A 22,820-nucleotide genomic window follows, 5' to 3' on the forward strand; every position below is an offset into this window, starting at 1 on the left:
GCAGTAAGGCCATTGACCTTTAGCATTCATCCTAAAAAACCATTCATGTATTACTGTGTGGATGTGGAAACTGAGAGAACAAGAGAGAGACTGAGAGTGAGATTAACTACCTAAGCTATCAACTGCTCAATAGTCGATTCCTTTTGTTCAAGAAAAAACAACCCAGTGTTAGGGAGAATTCTCCAGAATGTCTAATTTCCCTTACCTACTGAGTCCCTCAGCCGCTTTGCTGGATTTCTAGGATAGATTATTTTTCACCTGTTAAGAGTGTGAGCCTTTTTTTCCCACTCTTACATGTGTTTTGCTGTGTGTTTTACATGTTTGTGTTCATAGACTATGGCGCCTCACCTACTCATAGGCATCATCCTTTCACTGTGTCATAGAGCACCTTTAGTGCAGTGACACAGGGTTGTCTTTTTCACACTTCCCACTTTAAACTCCATTTTCTGGGACTGACTACTGTCTCCCAGAACATGTAAAGTTGCAATTGACTTTATTAGTCTTTTTAAATTCACAGACCCAGTACATACTATCTGCCATAGAAGTACTGGAAAGGGTTAATAGTTATCCCTTTTTATCCGTTTCTCATGGAACATTATTTCGTTCCCCTTTCTTTAAGATTTGGCTGTTTGCCCTGGTATCTACCATATTTTTCCTACCACGGTCTATGAAAATAGCCTTGGTACTGTTTTAGACTATGTTAGTAGCCTCGAACTTTAATCCACTGGACCCCATTTAATTATTTTTTGTTTATGGCTGGGTTTATTCGCCATTTCTTTTTGTAAAGGTCTTTCTCGTGTTTTACTCTGGGCGCCAAACCAGGTTTCTGCACAGAAGCCCTCCTTAGGCGCCTGAGAGTCTAGGTAGACAAGATGTGAGGGAGGAGTTTTAGGCCCCCTGCACAGGGTCTCCTTGGAGACCCATCGTCACACTCTTGTTTGATTGGCTAGGTGACTGTCCTGCCAGGACAGCCAAGCTTCTGTGTGATTGACAGCCAGGCTGTGTGAATGGGGCAAAACTGCATAAAAAGCAGGTCTCTGGGACTTGGAAGGCAGAGTCGCCACTGGATTGAGAGAACCGAAGAGAAGCTGAAGGAAGAGGACTGCTGCAACTACTGAACCTCCAGGTGAAGCCCTGCTGCGGGTCCGAATCTCTTAAACTTCGACAACAGAGAAGATTTGCAAGGAATCTTCTTCCCTTGAGCTGGTGGGACCAACCAGTTCGCCACACACCAAGCAAGGCCTCCCTCCCCTGCTTGAATTTGCTGTGCATTGCTGTAGTGAACCGAATAGCCAGGAGGACCGGACCATGTTTGGGTTTTAAGGAGCGCACCTTTTATTTGTTGCTTTGCTCTGCTGCTGGTTTCTTCCCTGGCCAGTGCAGGATCCTCCAGTCTTCCTCCTTCTTGTCAGTCTGACAGTCGCTCCAGGAACCGTAAGCCTGCAGGATCTGCCAGGAACTTCTGCCTCAACAAACCCATTCTTCTTCTAAGGTACTGTTCAAACCCGGTTGTTCGTTTCATCTGAAAGTGTTTTAAATCTTTTGCCAATCCGGGGGCTTGTTCTTCTCTACTCTTTTAAGTAACTTTTCTTCCGACCAAGTTCTTTTTGAACTCTTAGCAAAGAGTTAACCACAAACTACTCAGAACTGTCTGATCCTCTGTAAAGCCTCTGAACCATTAACATTGGCCCAGGCCTATTGATTTGAATCCTCATTGTAGTAAGCCTTTTCTAGATTGCCCTGCCTACTTACTTGTTGGTGCTGCTTGATTTTGAATAACCTTGTCTTTCCCACCCTTTTTAAATTGCTGGAGTGCCATTTTGCTCACACTTCATTTTGAGCATAACTTGTCCAGAATTTATTGGGTGTGGTCTAGTATATTAATATTGAGATTTTCTGCTGCTTTACTTAGTGAACTGTTTTACAAATGATTGTGTAAATAAATGTGTATTGTTTTATTCAGAAACCTTCAGTCAGTTTTTGTTTGAACCATAGTAATTGCTGTCCTTTGTATAACTTCTGATACTGCTCACTTTACTCTTGAGATAAGTCTGGCTGTTCAGCCATAGCTACTACTTTACTGTGTAGTACAGGCTTCCAAAGGTGAATTTGTACTGTCACTTGTAGTCTTAATTGTGTGTGGTGTTCCCAAAGGGTACTGCATATGATTCTGCCTAACACTGGTGTACAGCGGTGAATATTAGTATAGTGATTACACTTGGAGTGCTTCTATTACCTTGGATCAACTAACCACAAGGCTAAACATCACTAAAAATCAAATTTTAATCATAACTGATATGGAAAGCTACAGCCAGGAGACCCTCCTTAGTTTCACTGTTAATTATCTGAAAAATCTGTGTAGAGAAGTAAATCTCCCTATTAAAGGCAAACATTCAGAATTAATTGAAAGGTTGTTAGAGAAACAAAGTCTGGATAGTGGGTCTGAAATACCTAACCCTCCAGCAAATGTGGAAAATGATGAGGATGATAATGTGTCAGTTATTATGGATGAGTTAGATGAGGCAGATGTGTCTCACAATGTAGGTCTTCCTGCTCCTCTACCTGCTCAACAACCTCAACCTTTGTCTACTGGAACCCCATCAGGTCCTACACTCAGTCCTGAATTCATTGCTCTAGAAAAGATGAGGCTTGAATTGGAATTCAAACGAATTAATGCTCAAACTGAACAGAAGCATCAAAAGAACTTAAGCTCAGAGAAATGGAGTTGAACCATGCACTAGAAATGAAGAAATTGTCTATTGAAAATGTTTCTCTCTCAGAGTCTTCTAGGTCTTCCAGTCCTAAGAGACCCTGTATGCCTAAAGAAAGTGTGGGTATGTATGAGGCTAAGCTTGATATTTTGGATTGGTTGGCAATGGTTGAGTATAACCATGGGATTCAAGACATTACAGGGAATCAGATGCTTCCATGGCTCTTCTCTAGGCTACCCACAGTTGCATCTGATGTTGTGATGGAGTTGGAGGAGGTGGATAGGATGGATCATGTGTTTGTGAAGCTAGCTTTATTTGCTAGATTTGGGAAGACCTCTTTCCAGTACCTTAAGAGGTTTAGGACCCCCAAAAAGCAGGATGGTACCCCTTGGGCTACCTGGGTATGTGAATGTTTGAAAAACGTAGATGGTTGGGTTAAGGGTTACAGAGTAAACACTTATGAAGGTATGAGACATCTTGTTATGTTGGAATCAATTTGTGATGCCTGCTCTCTTGAGCTCAGACAGCACTTGGCTGATTCTAAGGAGATAGATCCAAAGAAGTTAGATAATGCTGCTGACTTGTGGGTTGCCAACAGGGCTACTCACAAGGATTCTGGGGCAACTCTGAAGAAGGATGAGGGAAAGCAGCCAAAGATAGATAACAAGGAGAATTCTAATACATCCCATCCAAAAGAGGGCCCCAAACAAAACAATAAGGGTAAACCACAAGGTAAACCGAATCAGGCTAGTGCCCCATCTTGACCCAAACCATATGGAGGTCAGAACAAACCCCCAATCATCAAAACATTTGGGAAATGGTATGTTTGTGGGTCAACTGACCATGTGAAAGTGGATCCCAGATGTAAGGGTAAACCTTCAGGAGTCCACACTGTCTCCTTAGCCTTCTCCCCAGAGGACGAAATCCCTATGGCAAGTGGAAACTTTCACCTACTGGCTGATGAACCCATGAGCTAGTGTTTCTTTAGTGTCCCTGAGTTTCTGGGAACAACAGAATTTAGATGTCTATAATTCGATCCTAGATAATACTAACAAGTGTTATAAAGATAGTGTTCTTGTGACTGGCCAGGAAACCCCTGCCATCAGAGACACTGGAGCCAGCATAACTGTGGTTGATGAATCATTTTTCAAGGTAGAGGATGTTGCTAAGGCACCCACACACCTAACCAAGTTAGCTGGAGCCCCTGTGCAAATGCTTCCCTAGTTACCAGCTCTCATCCAGTGCAATGACATGACTGTCAAGATACCTGTTATTGTGCACAGTGAAGTGGCTGGGAGAGTCCTGTTGGGTAATGACCTGAAAACTCTTGGAGTTGTGTCGAGTACCCCCAGACCTCCCAGTAAAAGGAAACAGGAGCTCACTAGGCCTGCAAGGGAGAGGACCTTGAGAGGCTCTCCAGTGGAATTGGTAGAGGAAACTATCACCCCCAGTCCACAGGAATTGCTCACTGCTATTTCAGGAAAGAAAGAGACAAAGGGGAAACTCAAGACCTCCAAGAATAAATCAGATAGCACCCCTCTGCTAACAACAAGGACATCCCCAAGATTGCCCAAAGTCACACCTGTGACTCCTCCACCTGCTGAGGCTGAGTGTGAGTTATAACACTGTGTGGTTGAGCCAGCTTCTGAAGAGTCAGATCTGGAAGAAGACATAACTCTAGTTGGAGATCTGGATCCTGTTGACCACCCTGAGCTGCAGTCTTTACTGGCAGATGGTGGACCCAACAGGGCAGATTTCAGCAGAGGACAAAGAGAGTGTCCTACTCTTGAAGGTCTTCGACAACAGGCAGCTTCTCAGCTTGATGGGCAAGAAGCTGGGAAGCATAGGTTGCACTGGGAACATAGCCTCTTCGACAGTGAACCGACTGAGACTATCCCTGGGGACTGCAAAAGACTTGTAGTGCCCCTAGAAAACAGACTCCAGTTCCTACAGTTGGCCCATGAGACACCTTTGGCTGGTCATTTGAGTTTCAAAAAGACCAAGGAAAGGCGCTCTTTATACTTCTACTGGCCTAAGATGGGTTCAGAAGTTGACAAATTCTGTAGGAGCTGTCACACTTGCCAAACATCTGGCAAGAGTAGAGCCAAGAATGTGGCACCCTTGGTGCCTCTCCCAGTGGTGGGAGTTCCTTTTGAGAGGGTGGGCATCCACATTGTTGGTCCCCTTGACCCTCCCACATTTTCAGCAAACATGTTTATCCTGGTTGTAGTAGACCATGCAACTATGCACCTTGAAGCAATATCTATGAGGACTGTTACAGCTCAGGCTGTGGCTAAGTTTCTACTTGGTATTTTTACCAGAGTAGGGTTTCCTAAGGAAGTGATATCCGACGGGGGATCCAATTTTATGTCCCACTACATGCAAGCCATGTGGAAAAACTGTGGTGTCACTTACAAGTTCTCTAGAACCTACAATCCACAGACAAATGGACTGGTAGAGAGGTTTAATCGTACTATGAAGAGCATGGTAGGTGCTTTAGAGGAACCCCCTTAAAAGAAAGTGGGACCTTCTACTGCCATGTCTTCTCTTTGCTTATAGAGAAGTTCCTCAGGAGGGAGTTGGATACAGTCCCTTTGAACTTCTCTACAGCCATCCATTCATAGGTCCTTTGGCCCTGATTAAGGAGGGGTTGGAAAATGTTCCTTCCCCCCAAGCCAGTAAGAGTGACTGACTATGTAATAGGTCTCTGGAGGAGAAAGTCACATATGATGGCAGAAGCAAGTGATAACATGAAAGCAGGTCAGGCTCTGGTCAAACATTGGCATTACCAGAAGGCCAACATGGTGGAGTTTACTCAAGACCAGCTTGTACTAGTTATGGTGCCAACAAGGCAGAGGGCCTTGCAGGACAAATGGATAGGACCCTTCAAGGTTGTGGGCAAACTTGGAGAAGTGAACTATCTGGTGGACTTAGGCAGACCTAAGGAGGCTCCCAGAGTCTTTAAAACCAACCATTTGAAGGCATATGTCTCGAGACCAGAAGTGGGAGCTTTGCTTCTAGCTTCAGCTCAAGAGTAGGAGGAGAGTGAACCTCTACCTGCTCTACTCAGAGGCCAACCTTTGGATGAGAACATAGAAGGAGTTAATCTGTCTTCTAATCTGACATCTGAACAACAGGATGAGTGAAAGTTTCTGTTAAATCAGTTTGCCTCCCTGTTTTCACTTTCACCAGGCTTGACCCCTTTGGGCCAGCATGATATTCTCACTGGTAACTGTTTACCTGTGAAAAGCAGAGGTTACAAAATGTCAGAACCTGTAAGATCCCACATAAAGGAAGAGGTCAACAAGATGCTTGATATATAGGGCCATCTATAAGTCCATGGTCTAGTCCAGGTGTTATAGTACCAAAGGCAGGATCCAAGGAGTTGAGATTCTGTGTGGACTATAGAGCACTAAATGCAATCACTAAGACTGATGCCCATCCTTTACCAAGGACAGATAAACTGGTGGATAAACTTGGTGCAGCCAAGTACCTCAGTAAATTTGATTTGACGTCAGGCTATTGGCAAATAGCCCTGAAAGACCATGCCAAGGAGAAAACTGCATTTTCAACCCTAGCAGGCCTCTACCAGTTTAAGGTTATGCCTTTTGGATTAAAGAATCCACCTGCTACATTCCACAGGATGGTCGATCAAGTTCTGAATGGGATGGAGGACTTCTGCATGGTATACTTGGATGACATTGCCGTGTTCAGCCCTACTTGGAAAGAACATGTTGATCACTTAGGATATGTTTTGCAGGCTCTTGAGCAGGCCCATCTGACCACAAAGGCAAGCAAATGTCAAACTGGTCAGAGAAAAGTGGTCTACCTTGGTCATGAGGTAGGAGGAGGTGAAATAAGGCCATTGCCTAGCAAAGTACAAGCTGTACAAAACTGGGCCACTCCTATTACTCAAAGCCAAGTGAGAGCTTTCCTAGGTCTCACTGGGTACTACAGGAATTTCATCGAGAACTATGGATCCATAGCTTCTCCTTTGAATGTAATATCTTCTCCAAAATTCCCTAAAAAGGTTAGATGGAATGAGGAGTGCACTCAAGCCTTTGAAAACCTGAAGAAAGCCCTTTGTCAAGCTCCAGTCCTAAGAGCTCCTGATTATCACCAACCCTTCATTGTGCAGACAGATGCATCCAGCACAGGTATAGGTGCAGTCCTTGGTCAACTGGATGAGAATGGTAGGTAGCACCCCATTTGCTTCATCAGCAGGAAGCTGAAGGAACCAGAAACAAGGTGGGCAACCATAGAGCGTGAGTGTTTTGCCATTGTGTGGTCTTTGAAGAAGTTTAGACCATACTAGTATGGATCTACTTTTTTGATTCAGACAGACCACCAACCGTTGAGATGGTTAATGCAAATGAAAGGGGAGAACCCAAAACTACTAAGATGGTCAATCTGCCTGCAAGGGTTTGATTTCACCATTGAGCTCAGGTCAGGAGGTCACCACCAAAATGCTGATGTTCTCTCTAGGATTTTTATAACCAACTAGAGTGAAGAGATTCATCCAGGAGTGGATTAAACCCTCCTGTCCCTTAGTCTGAAGGGAGGGGCAAGTGTTATGGAGAATTCTCCTGAATGGCTAATTTCCCTTACCTACTGAGTCCCTCAGCAGCTTTGCTAGATTTCTAGGACTTATTTTTTTCACCTGGTAAGAGTGTGAGTCTTTTTTTTCCCACTCTTACATGTGTTTTTCTGTGTGATTTACATGCGTGTGTTCATAGATTGTGGGGCCTCACCTACTCCATGGGCATCCTCCTTTTACTGTGTGTCACAGAGCACCTTTAGTGCAGTGACACAGGGTTGTCTTTTTCAGACTTCCCACTTTAAACTCCATTTTCTGGGACTGACTACTGTCTCCCAGAACATATAAAGTTGCCATTGACTTTATTAGTCTTTTTAAATTCACAGACACAGTACAAACTATCTTCCATAGAGTACTGGAAAGGGTTAAAAGTTATCCCTTTTTGTCTGTTTCTCATGCAACATTATTTTGTTCCCCTTTCTTTAAGATTTGGCTGGTGGCAGTGGTATCTACCATATTTTTCCTACCGCGGTGTATGAAAATAGCCCTGGTACTGTTTTAGGCTATGTTAGCAGCCTTGAACTTTAATCCGCTGGACCCCATTTAATTTAATTTGGTTCTGGCTGGGTTTATTCACCATTTCTTTTTTCAAAGGTCTTTCTCGTGTTTTACTCTGCGCGCCAAACCAGGTTTGGTTCCTTTGTTTGCCATCCTTTGGTGGGCTTCTGCACAGGAGCCCTCCTTAAGCACCTGCGAGTCTAGGTAGATAGGATGTGAGGGAGGGGTTTTAGGCCCCCTGCACAGGGTCCCCTTGGAGACCCAAGTCGCACTCTTGTTTGATTGGCTAGGTGACTATCCTGCCACTTCATACCTTCATAGGTGTTTACTCTGTAACCCTTAACCCAACCATCTATCACGCGTCGTACATGAAAGTCAATTTATGCCCAGTGCGCATTGCGGGTGCCATACACTGTGTACAATTAAAGCTGTGGCGGGGGCATGGCAGCATCCACCCCAGACAATGGGACATGCAGGCATATGGGTGACTCAAACTAGGGCCAGTCAGAGGCTAGTCATGTCCTACCCCGAGCAACCCATCTCAGGGACCCAGACCCTGCAAAGACAGCATGTCCGCAGTGGCTGTCCCAGGGTGCAACAGGCAGCCTGAGGCTCTGCCAGCCCACATTACCAGATGCATGATGTAAACCACACACAAAGACGGTAATTGTGAAATGCACTGTCCTGTCACATGCATGTCATGACTCACCTTGTTTTCCACCCCTTGCAGGTGATTCTTGATATCCGTTTCTTCCACGGAGAGATCCCCAGACACAGGAGGAGATGGCCTACAATTGTGCACATTTGTGAACCAGAAGAACTGTTGAGCAGACCTTTGGGCTATTAAAGGCACGTTTTTGATGCCTACACTGGTCTGGGGTGCAATCATGCACGGGCCAGAGAAGGTGGGGAAGAAAGTCCTGGCCTGTGCAATATTACACAATATATTGCGTTAGAACATCATACACCTGCCCCCGGATATGGACATGCCACCACCAGATGGTGAAGATGATGACGATGGAGAGGCAGGTCCAGCCAGGCACCGGCACAGGCGCATGGATGACAGGTATGGGCATGCAGCCCGTCAGGAACCCATTTACAACTTTTAAATCCCCCTCAACTATACACGACCCATGCTCCTCAATGCATGTGATGTGCACAACCAATACATCTGGCCACACCAATAAGGAATATCCAGTCATTGATGCACATGCTTAACAAGATGTATTATTCAAGTAGAACTATGTACAAACCACACCCTGTGCTCAGCACCCTTCCCCTTCCCCCTCCCCTCCCCAAACACTCCCTCCCCAAGGATTCCCTCCCCAAACAGCCCCTCCCCATACACCCCCTCCCTAAACACTCCCTCTCAAAACACCCTCTTCCCATACACCCCTCCACAAACACTCCCTGCTCAAACACCCCACCAAACACTCATTCCCCAAGCACGCCCAAAAAACAAAGTGTCATGAATGGTGTGAATCAAAGTCATCTCCTGTGCTTTTTGACATCACACGCCTTGGCATGTGTCAGTGAACCCAAATGCCACTGGAGCTGGAACTTGGGCTGCCCTGGTGGGAGTTTGCAAGTGTGGTGACACTGGGGGGCGGGGGGGCTGATCCTTGGACACCCATGCATTCTAGGGCACCTGCAGAATGTGTGTCAGAGACTCTGCGAGTGCAGACACCAGTCATTTCCCTCCTGGACCTTTTGTGCTAAAACCAACAGGGCAGAGGTTGTGAAGCCCAGGACATGGTCACAGTGTTGGCTGCTGGCCTGCAGGCATTCCCGCATCATACAGGACTCCTCAAGTTGCTGACGGAGCATGTCCGCCAATCTCATCATGCCTGCCCTCAATTATGTGGATGCGCGCATCCATCACCCGGATGTTTGGCATTGGAGGTGAAGGGGGGATGTGCAGGTCAGAGCGACTGTAGCTCGACCTGTGGTATGTGGTGTGTCGGGAGCCATCCATGCTTTTGCCTACTTTCAAGACTGCATCATTGTCAGTGGATGTGCCAGGATGGTATGGTGGCTAGGGTTGTGTGGGCACATTAACTTGGCGTTGGCAGGCCTGATATTAGCTCTGCAAGGCCAGGTGGATGAGGCTGAGGGCCCAATGGCTGTGCTGCAGGGGCAGATTGTTGGTGAACAGGGCCCGAATGCTGTGCTGCAGGGGCAGATGGTTGGGGCACAGGACATGATGACTGTGCTGCGGGGACAGATGGTTGGGTTACAGGGCCTGACGTCTCTGCTGCAGGGACAGATGGTTGAGGCACAGGCTCTGATGGCAGTGCTACTGCAGCCAGCATTGGCTGCGAAGTGTTGGTGCATGCTTTTGTTGCCTTCCTCTGCATGGTTGCTCTGGCTGTTGAGGTTCCAGCAGGGTCACTGACAGAGGATGTGCCTATCAGGATGAGATAGGCATGCAGTTATTCACCTGTGTGTCACCTCAATGAACTTGCATTACACAGATACAACATTGTGTGGGACCTGTCCTGAATATAATGTTTGGTTGTCAGGACTGCTGTGATGCAGGTGTGAATATGTGTGTGGTATGAGTTCAAATTGGCCATAGTCCTGCCACGCTGGCTTGTACTGGTGTGTGCATCGTGTATATGCTAAAAGTCATGTTGTCCCTTTGTGCACATGACCGGTACTCATGTGCCCATATGCTTGCGTTCATGCATTTTGGGTGCAAGGCTTGTGCATGTTTTGCCCTGGCCAACGCCCCCAGCATCTGTCTGTGCATAGCCCATATTGACGTACTAGTCATGTATCTTCACTGAACTTGGACATATCCCCAAGATTTTGATGTGGCTTGGTGTACTCACATCCCTCTACTTGCATCCCTGCTCCAGCCTCTGCTGCTCCTACTCCCACAATCCGCTCCATGTGCAGCACTGTGCTGCATGTCTTCTCCCACAGTATTCATTTCAGTGGGGAGGCCATGCCGCCTCCTGTAGCAAGGCATTCCCTCTTATGTGCCCAGAGTAGATTCCTTACTCGGAGGTGAAGGCCATCCCACGTTTTGTTGCAGTCTTTTGAGGTGCGGGGGACAGAGCCCTCTGCCATGACATTCTGGGCCACATCCTCCCATATTGCTGTCCTGCAGCGCTTGCGGGTTCACCAATTGTCTCTTCCAAATAGTTTGTCTGCATTGGCCACAATGCTGTCAGCCAATGCAGTACGTTCAGGCTCTGTGAATCGTAGCTTACATTGACGGACCTCAGGGACACGCAATTTGGATGTGCCTGTCATGTTGCCGGTGTTTCCGTGACTGGATGGCTCCAGGAAGTGCCCAATTTTATATGGATTATGTTTTTCAAAAGGACCACCAGCGAGCTTCCAGTTCCTGAAATTACGTCTTTTCTGATTCTGCTAACTCTGTTTCCGGTGTTTCCGGCATCGGTTGGCCCGGTGCCAGTGTTTCCTTGATTGTGCATGTTGGAATTGCTGTTACCAGCATTTGTCTCCCGAAAGCACTTGTGTTTGCTGGTTTTGTCTGTGTTTCTGTCATGCTGGTAACACTGATTCGATTCTGGCAATGCTGGTTCAGTGCTCCTACGAGGTTGTGATATGCCAGTGGTTCCACCACTGCGGTAGCCGGAAACGTTGCTACCGTGATAACGAAATCACCAGTGCTTTCCTGATTGATTCGTAATGAGAGCCTCCATCAGGATTATGGTACAGGGTGGAGTACTAGGGAGGAAAGACTTGCCCAAGTATGCTTCAGGGGATGGGCATGTGGAAATGGCCAGCAAATACCTTTGGGAAGTAGTACATGATATAGTGAGTAGGGAATTGCATAGGGTCAGTACATGGGCTGGTGGCACAGAAGCTTTTTGCATAATTTCCTTTCCATAGTGGTTGCTAGTAAAGTTGTGCACAGTCAGATCCTGCAGGATGAAGTAGCATCGCTTCTAGGGTGGCCCATGCAAGAAGGTTTCTCACCTGAAATGCACTGCCTGACAAAACTGCTGTTCCAGTGCATTCCTCTTTGTGAGTACTTGCCTCGTTCTTTTGGGACCACTCTCAATTTCTTCCCTCATTGTGTCTGAAGCTCCCAGGCAGTCTCTCCCTTCCGGTGTCCCCTGCTGGAAATGTTCTCCTTGCTACTCTTGCGTGTTGTGTTGTGTTTATTTACTTTCTAGATATTAGATCCCATGATGGCAGCTGTCAGGCACATCACCAAATATATGCCCTCCTGGCTTCCACTACACTCTTAATCCTGGAATTGCATTTACTGTAAAACATTGTAAGGCACCACTGATGTCTGAACCCAGTAGAACCCACATCAGCATACAGATAGTAGGTGCTTCGGACCTACACTTAACAACTCATCTTTTCCGTACCTGCATACTACACTAATCCTGTCCCCACCCTATTGTTTTGCTACAGAACTACACACGTTATTGACAGAAGGCCGGTAAACAGGATCACGTACCTTCCCTTACCTTACCTGGTGAGCAACATTTGTGGGTTGGTTATCTGCTACATGTTTTTGAGGGTGTTGGTTCTGATTACTAAATTCATGTTTTCTATTTTACAGGAGACCCAGCTATGGCGTCCTGTATTTATCTCTGCTCACCATCCCCTTTCACTTTCTAACTAGCAGTCGCCTCATGCCTTCTTTAATAGGGTATTGTGGTAATGTACAGTTAAAACAAGTTTTGGGAGTTGACTATTAGGACTCACCTGATCCAAAACAACCTAAGAGTTCATCATGACAGTACCAGAATTCTCTTATGAATCCCAAGGCAAACCCACTATAAGGGATAGCCAGATCATCCAATAAATAAAAAAATGAATCAAACGCAGCCAGTGGTGAGCCATTTTGCTTGACAGGGTAAGTACTTTCCAGGCTGAGATTTTGCCTAGCACATCATCAGTGAGGAAGAGGCACTCAGTCGAGCTCTAATATAATTACACCCCCCAGTGTCCTCACAAATAGTGCTAATAGCCCATTTGCACGCTATCCAGCGATGTTACCGAAAATTAAATAACGAATAAGATTTAAGTACCTAAACTTAAATACCGCAAAACTACAATTTGTATTAAATATATATATATATGGGGGCAGGGTAAGCGATTGAAAAGGGGTGGGGATCAGGTTGGGGTGGGCTTATAATCATTTTAAAACCAGGGGTTGGAGGTGGGCCGTAAATAAAAAAAAGATAAACCAGTGTTTTTCGATAAATTAGTGTCGGTAAGAATGTTTTCGTTATATCAATTTTCCTTAAGAACACATGGAACCCATTTGCACCACCAGAGTCTGTTTTCAGAAGATATTAAGATGTGTTCGCATGTAATAGCGCAATGCCAGCTGCATTTTGTGAATCGACCACAATAATCTGAATCAGATACGCTAAATCAACATTTAGTTTGTTGTATTTGTCCAATAATGCTTTATCATCAGCAACTTCATTGATCTTGAAAAAAAGTCCTTTCAAAATGTTGACACAATCCGAGCACAGTTCAATGCAGTGTTTGAACAAGCCTTTGACACAAACAGACCGCTTGGAACTCCTGGCTCTGTAACATGTTTTCCAAGAAGGAATATGTGCCTTGGTCCCAGCAGTAAAAAGACAAAGTTCACTGGATGGATGAATCAGCAGCCTTAGAAAACATAATAATGCGTTATCATCAGTAGGGGACAGACCAACAACCACTGCAGCGTTAGTGGAACCAAACCTTAAGTGGAGCACTGAATGCAATCATGAGAATTTACCGTTGTCTAAAAAGATATGCAGGCACGTTCAGTAAAATCAGAGATGGCACAGCAAAACAGAGCCATATAGAATGGAGTCGTGACAGCACCTGTGGTATCATATATTATGGCTGAAAAGCATGGGCCAGATAATTTTACATGGACTATTTTGGATAATATAAAGACTCAATTCAGAAAACAATTATCTGATAACCTTATTTTCCAAAATAAGATATTATGTTCACCTTCATCTTTTTTTAAACGATGTTTCCTTTTTTTTTGGAAAAAATGCATCACAAGGTTGAAGTGGCTAAAGTCATGTATCGGGCCATGGTAGACAATGGCAGCAGCCTTTACCAGGGCCTGCATAGGTGCACCAGCCACCATTTCCGAAGAAGAACAAGACAGGCAGGCTGATGAAGACGCTTGAAAAAAGCAACCACAATGACCCAGCCTTAAGAGCACTATGCTGGCTGCTGGTTAACAGCCCCACTTAGTTCAGCAAACATGTCAGAAAGGTTGTGCCCTCGAGGACCCTATGATCCACCACCGGAATAAGGCTTATTGATGACAAATTCAAGAAAAGAGGCTAAGATGCAGAACTCATGGCAAAGGGGACACCACCCTCTGAAACTATGACTTACGCTGAGATAGGGGGACAGCCATCTCAAATTCAGGAAACAATTCAAAACATATTTCTTCAAGTTAGTCTTCCTTTAGCTCTCCTAGTTTTCTTCCTGATGTAGCTTGGGAAATAAAACATTGCAACCTGTTTCTTCCTTGTTGCCACAGCTACAGGTGCGGCTCTAGCCTCAGCTTCCCAACTCATTTCATCCCCAAATACGTTGGATCTCTCAAGCACTTGCTCCTGCTGACACTTCTCCACTGGCCCCTTGCTACCAGCCCTACATGGTGTAATAGCCATGGTGTAATAGCAACAGATATATCATTCTATGAGATACGCCTGGACAATCTACCCCTGGCAGAGTCCTAATCGGAGTACTGCACCAACTATCTAAACTGTCCCTCCCCTAACCTCTTCCCACAGCCTCCTCTTCAATTGAACTGATCTAACGTACAATGGGTAGCTGGTGAATAGTCTTGCTGCTCTATTTCTGGGCCCCTCACAGAGCAAATGATCTTCTCCACTACCTTCCTTACTCCTTAACTTGTCTAACTGTTCAAGTGATCACAATTTATCAAGCTGTTTGTAACTCTTGCTTTTTATTTCAATCAGCTCTCTTCCTTTCCCCTTGGGATACCACCAAACTCCTTCGCACTTGATGCCTTACAAATCAACAATAAATACACTCATGTCGATCTGTAGGTTTCAAATGTACAGTCGTTGACATACTGAGGGTTTGAAATATGAAATGATTATCAACAAACAGGCAAAAACTCCATTGAAGAAATGTGGCCGAAGTATTGATGGCAAGTGAGTGCAATTCAAAAACTTGGCAGCACTAGCTCTGACAGAATTCTTTTTTTTTTATATATATAAATGTAATTTCTTTGACCAGTTTTCTGGGAACTATGGGAGCAATATTTGTTTCCAACTTGGCAAACATCTATTTAAATCAGTTTGAACAAGCATTTATATATCACTCAAGCAATCCATTTTCTAACAACATGGGTTGCAGGAAACAATGTATTGATGACATCGTTGCGTTCTGAAAGAGAAATGAAGGTGATCTGAATTGCGCTTGTGGTTCACCCCTATGTGTAATGTATAGGTGATTGATCTTTTGGAGCTGGAGGTTAAATGCAAATCTATAGTTTTTGAAATGAGTGTATATTTGAAACCAAGAGATCTCATGACGGAACTCATTTCTGTGAGGAACCATCTCAGAGCATTAAAAGAAAACCTTTCCAATGGACAATTGTTATGGTATAGGTGAGGCTGTAGTTTTATATGTTTACCAAGTACTCCAACTAAATGCCTAATTGCAAAATTGCTGATACTAACAGAAGATCATTGATTGGGCCGAAGAGCAGGCATGGAATAATCAGAGGGACAACACATTGCAGTTATGCCCATAAAGGAAATCGGAAAAACTGGTATGTCAATGGTATTTTCATTAGGCACATTTGACTAATGAAAACGAGAATGCTTGAACATTGGTCTATTTTGAATACTGGAGAGAAGACAATTGAATAGCCACTATTTACCGTCAAACTGGTTACATAAAATGATGTAGACAGTGCTGCTGTGCAGATAAAGAAAATCCCACATTAGCAGATTAGCTAATCCCCTGGACCCCCAAGACTCTCTGATTGTTCCAGCGCATGGCTTGTTAAAACTGTGATTTTGGTATATGCATAGTAGCATTGTCTGCACACCTTTATACACACAAGACGGTGAAATTAAAAGAAAAAAAACACTCACCTGATCTGAATCTGGTTTATCAAAACAGAGCTGTCAGACAATTGCCTGTAGTTCAGTGGAAGGTAACAAAAAAAACACCATTGCACGCAAACCCTTCAGTGACAAAGCTCTGACGCAGCTAGAGCAGAGGTGGGTCCACAGATTAGACACGGTCAAAACAGGCCTTAATATATCTGTGGAATGGAAATCCTTTCTATAGGCCATGGACTGTGTCTTGGATGCACACAGGTTGTCCAGAACGAGATGCATTAGGTTGTGCATTCCTGTTTAGACAATGTAGAGTGCTATGTTGCATTAGCGCCCCGCATACCTTTACACATGAGATGTGTTGTTTGTTTGTTGTACTTAAAACACCGAAACGAGGTATCCAAACACCTCGTGTTACACATGAATGTCACATATTAATGGCATCAGAGGGGCTACCCTCGACTACATCCTCCACAGCTAACTGCATGTGTTTTTTTAAATAATTATGACTCTAACTAAGTATACATGCCTGATGCTGTCTCCACTATGCACCATGTTAAGGGTGTCATCTACATTCCGTGGTCGCACCACCTTTCAGCACCACATAGCTTTATATAGGACTACCAATCCATTCAGCATGTAGATTATAGGCACCCTAGCGGCCCTCCAGTACCACACAGCTTTGTATACAACAGGGCCGTCTAGCCTCCTCACATGATGTTCATAGGTACGTCTTCATCTAGATGTTTTGCTACTGGCACACACGACTCAATTGCTTTCACAATGTAGACCGATCATTTGTACATCGGTGCATTGTGTGGGTAATATTTACGTTAATTTTACAGTTTTTGTTAATGAAATTGCATTACGGGAGTCTATCACGTGACGACCACCCGATGCTTTAAACCGTTGCTATGTTCAGGGGGACACGCATTCTGTTGGCATACACGACTCTTTTTTCCAACTCATTCTCCAAGAGATTTACTATACGCCATCAGCTGATCCTTGTTTTATCTTGTTCCATAATGTTTTTCTGTCCGCAAAATGCGACCGGTTACCATGGCAATGGACAGTAACACGTTATGGCAATTACACCATAATTTGTGAGCCGGTTAGGTTTCCCACGATAATTGATTATTGCGTGGTTTCGAGTACCACATCCATGGATTTAGCGAAATACTTTGGCTGAGACCTGCACCAATCCAACATGGCGCCCGCTATATGTACTGATGGCGCCTAGCAACAGCGTCCCTACTGCTGCTACTCGCTGAAGAATTCTCCATGTCCGAACTCCAGTCAGACACTGCAGCCGCGCAGCCCTTCTGCAGAGATTTTTTCCTCGCCAACTAAGGTATGAAGCGCACACTTCTCTATTTAGCCCAAGTTGTGCATCTCGGACACCCGGTGCCACAAGTACTTTTTTGATCCATCTCCATTATCTGTATGTCCCCAGCGCTCACTCAGGGCTCGCATGATTATTGATGCAGATACTGACTACCCTTTGGTGCCATCAGTGAGATACTATCCACGCGGCATACTGTGTTTAGGTAAGCACATACTTGCAGTTTCCGCACCATGTCATACACTGCCTTCCAGTACTCTTTTTTTAACACAACAGTTTCTAAAACAGTCCACACTAACAGACTTAGTGATTGTAGTTTTGTCTTTTTTTGTAATCCTACAGCGTTGCACTGACAGCACTACTGTGACCCTCAAGCAGCATTCATCGATATATTCGACCTTACGGTTACCATTAATTAGGTAAGACCGGCACAGTAGTGTTGTGTAGAGTCATTACCATGTACACATTTGATCCTGCTTTGTATTAGACCAATACATTGGGTAACCTCAATTTCTACTCCATTTTCCTAATTAGGTAACCATCACCTTTATCTGTTACACCTGTGGCAAGACTTTCGTCCCCACAGGTAAGCAATGTCCTCTTAGTTAATGATAGACATCCAGTGATTTCTCTCACACTTTTTCCCGCAAGTATGCTTTGAGCCTCCCCTCATTATCCCTCATTAATTTTTCCGCACCTCCTGAACATCCTGACTACACAGTCCTCCTCTGTCCTGATGAAGGCCCTAGGAAGAAATGGCTCACTTAGCCCCTTTATAGGGCTGAAACAGCGGGTGTAGATGCATTTCCCTCTAAAAATACAGTGTTACCAATGTTAACTGTTAACTGTTTGTATTATAGACCTGCTGTCCATTTGTTTATCGAACCTTGACCCCTGTCGCCCACTTTGGTTAGCGGCAGTAGTAAATGCATTATGTTTTTTGTAAATATCACTGTGCAAGAACACCAACTTGCTTCTGTTTTGTTCTGATTGTACAAATTATGATTGCTTGTGTTGTTGTCATCAATGATGTTCAGAAGTATCTCTTAAACTATGTAAAAAGCAGATACCAAAAACTATATAAACATACGTTTTTGCAACCCCAGGTGTGATTTGTTACACACCATTGTGCTGAAATTTTTAATGAACTACAAGGGAGGAGGTACCTCAATAGGTTTTCCTAAATTCTGTTAATGCAGATCAGAACAGTATCTGGTGTTGCAAGGATTCTATTGATACTTCACATTTACATAGTCTACATGTCACATCGGTTCTGTCATTTCTTGATCTTACCCCCAATATCTCTCGGCAGAGGTTTAAGCGACCGATAATATCTATTTGGAAATCTTGCCAAATATGTAGGTAATGTGTTGTATCTGCGAGCCTCTTGAGATGCCTGGGCATATGATCTATGTGACTGCCTCTGCTGTTGCGTCTGTATCCAACCTTGGGCTCATAATTTATGTTTAACTAACAATGGATTTGTTATCGGAATTTCTCCTGACATCTCTAGGTTTACCAGAAACGCATAGCAGATTCTCCTCCATTCATGCAAAACCAATTCAGTGCATTTAGTGACAGCCCCTTGTAATATTTTGAAGCCTTGTATTGGACATTCCAATGCTCCAGACCTCAAAGTGTTGCAAGTTTGTTTTAGAATGTTATGATCACTCCCTCTGGTCTGCAGAATTTCCAGTGTCTTAGTTTGGATAAGCATATTATGCGATACAAAGGTATAATCAAGGATTTTTCCTTCCACTGCCCTTTCTCATGTACCTTTCACTTGGGATGTCACCCTCAACTTGCCCATTTAGCAGACAGATGTTCCTTGCATTTAAGCCTTCTCGCCAGGCATAAAGCCTTTCTTCTGCTAAGGTTGAGGATGAGTGGGTAGTTGTTATTAAGGCATTCTTTTGGTTGATGCAATGATTGTTCAAATCCCCACATATTATTATTAAAGGATCTGACCATAATTCAAGAGAGCTGTCTAAGAGATCCATGATGATATTTATAATGCGCCTATACAAAAGTTGGAAAATACAAGGCTTCAATTGCAGCCATGTTCCAATAAAAATTGAATATGACCATATTTTCATGTATTTTAGAATGATCTCCCCCAATTTGCAATGATAGAATCTGGATGTAAGGATTAGGATTCTGTATTGTCACTACTTTCATTTTAATTTCATGTTTTAAGGCTATTAGTACACCAAACACTGGTCTACCTTTAGCTCCTTTCAAGGCTGGATTCAAGTGGATAGTATACCCGTCTAATAGAGGGGCCACTCTCAGCCAGGTCTCTTGAAGGCAAATAATATCAAAACAGTCATAATCCATGTTGCCCTTTCAAACAGATGCATAAACCCTCTTGAAATCCAACTTCCCAACATAAAGTGGTCTGCTGACTCAGTCTGGCTCAGTTATGTCTAGTTCTCTTTCATAGCCAATGCCTCTGTCAACCAATTCCAATTTTTTCCAAGGTTCGAAAAGAAGAACATGAGCTCTTTTTGTCTGGGGGGAGCCGTAGAATTTATTAGAGGTAGTGAATGAAGACACCATATGTCTTTTCTTACCATCTATTTTGTCATCATCTGGATGTAACTCCGCCGGCCTAAAAGGCAATTTTTATAATCCGACCTTCATCCCGGTATTGGGTAATAATTCAAATGGGAATCTTCCCAAGTTTTGATGACCAATTCTGTTGTTTTGCTTATCTGAAAGGTGAATTAAAGTCAGGGAGTTTACTCTGGTGATTGCTTTCTTCACTCTGAAAATTCAGAAAGCGAACCTTACTCTGCATCTAGTTTGGCATCACCACCTCCTCATTGTCATTGGTCCTATCAGCAGTTCCACCAGTAGGTACAGTCTTTTTTTTAATTCCCAGGTTCCCATATCTCTCCTCAAATGAAACATCCTCAGCAGATCTTCTAGGTCCATCATCTTGCCTCCGGACATTGTTTCTCTGTGCCGTCTTGGCGTGCTTCGGCTGCAAAGTCTGTCTTTTTTGGTCCAGTGGATGAAAAGGCAACACTAAAGGAGATGCCTGATCTCTGTTTCCAATATTGCTTGAAGTAGGGCTCTTGACTCGCAACTGCACACACATGAGTGCGCCATCTCGTTTTTCACCATAAAATTTCCTTTAGTCGACTTCTCCCACAAACAATGTTCCATTTTTCACTGTCGCACCTCTTCTTCATTTTCAGCAATAGTTTGCAAACTAATTTGCAAATTCTGCTGTTGGTGATCAACAAGGTTTTAAAATCATTTTCATCATCAAATTCTTGACTATATGACATTGTGTAAATGGAAATATCCATTAAGTCGTCCACAACAACATTATTTTGTCTTGGTATGAATTGTCTGCCTTCTTGATACTCCCTTTGTTGGCTTTGCATGATTTCTTTTGTAAAGTTTTTAGAATGTGTATTCTTAACCAACAGGGGCAATTTGAAAACCTCCAGAAGTTCCAAGTTTCTTATAAAAGATTGAGATTTGTAAGAACTACATTTATTTGGAAGTTTTTGGTTTTTAGATTTTTTTTGCATTATTTGTTTTTTGTATTTTTGTGTGTTTTTTGCATTTTCAATACTTGTTTGGATTGAATTATCGTTCCTAGATCTCTCCTTTATGTTTTCAATTTTCTTTGTGAATATTGTGTATTCTTTCACTTGTTTACTGACCTTCAAGCAGTTTCATTAAACAAATCTTTCCCTTTTTCAGTATTTACCTCCACTTCCTGTTCCTCATTAATCTTACTTTTGTCATCCACTACATCAGTACTCTTAGCTACATCTATGACACACTCCTTGTAGACCCTATTCTCACAGGTTAAAGTTATTTCTCCCTCCATACATATATTCAGTGTGGAGGTTCTTGCCTGGCTCCGTTCTTGATTTGAAAGGTTCATCTCCACAGTGGACGGATTGGTTTATGTTCTTTGTTGGATTTACCTATTTATGGCACACCGGCACTTTTTGTCAATCTTTGAGTTCTTCTTTCATTTTTTTCCCTTAATAATCAGATCCAAAATATTGTGAAATATGGTTGTGATTTGAGCAGTATTTTTTTATCTAAGTTGTTTTGGATAGCTGTTATAAATTCCTCAACAAACAGTATCTTGGAGTGCATCATTGCCATCAACGTTGTGTGATTCTTAAGTTGGTCATTGATGTTCTCATATAGTTTCATACATGGTGCCATAGTAATAGTTAGAGCAACCAAGGTGTTTGTGTGAATGCCTGATTGTGCACATGGAGTATCTTTCACGTTGTTTTTCCACAATGCTAAATGCAAATTAGATTGGTCTGGGCCTCCTTTTTTAGGAGAGACCAATTCCTCCTGTGAGGAGAATGAACCATAGGTTTTAGCAAAGAGTCTGTCCTTTTGTTGTTTTCTTTTTGCACCCTCATCGATGAACAATTGTGGTCCTAAGAAATGGGTTCCTGTGAATTACGACTATTTTTACTTTTTTCTGTTTCCTATATTGATCTAACAAACAGGGGTGCTTCAATATCAAGGAACCATTGTCTTAAATTTCCATCAATCTCTGCACCATTATCATCAATTGTCATAGTGGTAACTACATTACCCAAGTCTTTAACAATCGACTCTGTGTTACCCACACTTGCTAGGTTCTAGTCATCACAGGTGTTTTAACTAGCATTAATGAAACCCTGTAGCTCCTCCTGCAGGTGTTGTCCTGGTTCAATACATTGCATTTTATGTTATTCATACTCTCCAGGAGGTCTTTATATTGTACCTCTCCCTTCCTCCCCCACCCTCTCTGGGCAGTTTTGGGTGGTGTGCAGATGCTCAGCTTTGAAGCTGGTCTGTGGTAGAGAAATCATTGGTTTATGAATACCTCGTTAGAGGTCAGTCCCTTCGGATGCCAGATTGACTTGGTTATCATGGAACAACCTCCCTTTGTCAATTGTTCCTTCCCAGCCTCGGGGGTACTCATTCTAACTATTTTTCTCTGTTATGTTAATGGTTAGGGCCAAGCTCTTCATTGAGACTATTTTTGTGATTATGCGTCCCTGTGCTGCATTGCCAGACGGTTTGTGATTGTTGGTACTGTGGAGCTAATTTTGGCCTTAGTCTCAGATCGCACAAACAGTTCTGAGGAATCAAGAGAGGTGTCTTTACATGCTGGTTGTTTTTGGCCCATTAGCCACATTACTTCACAGACATTTGCCATTCACGTGCACTCTCTCTCTTTGTCGACACTATCTGCAGCCTTTTTTTCATCCATATATTGCGATGTGCTGGCACTTATTTCCACAGCAGACTACACGGTCCCCGTTGATGTCTTTTTGCAATGCCTTGATCGTACCCCCATGTTCCACGTGCCTAGTGTTGGTGTCGATATCGATAGCGGGCTCGATCATCTCTGAGCTTAGCCATTGCTGTTGTTGTTGGAACTCTGCATCCTTTGATGGTTGTCAGAGTGGTTGCTTGCAATGTAGTCCAATCCTGTTGTCACATCGGTTATCTGGAATGTCTACGTTCGTTTCAGCAACCATCATGGTCCGGCACTCACCCACTCCACGCCGGCTGCTACGGACTGCCAAAGACTACTATACATCGGCAAACATCCACAAACGCTCCAT

The 22,820-nt window shown here is 43.7% G+C and overlaps 1 protein-coding gene across 1 annotated transcript in view; it reads right to left on the bottom strand.

The window, feature by feature from the left end:
• LOC138566771 (cytochrome P450 2C18-like) overlaps positions 1-22,820 on the bottom strand; it is a 385,240-nt gene that overhangs the window by 204,559 nt on the left and 157,861 nt on the right. The window lies entirely within an intron of this gene.

The sequence above is a fragment of the Ambystoma mexicanum genome, chromosome 2p (assembly GCF_040938575.1).
Source record: "Ambystoma mexicanum isolate Mex_15411 chromosome 2p, UKY_AmexF1_1, whole genome shotgun sequence".
Taxonomy (NCBI): domain Eukaryota; kingdom Metazoa; phylum Chordata; class Amphibia; order Caudata; family Ambystomatidae; genus Ambystoma; species Ambystoma mexicanum.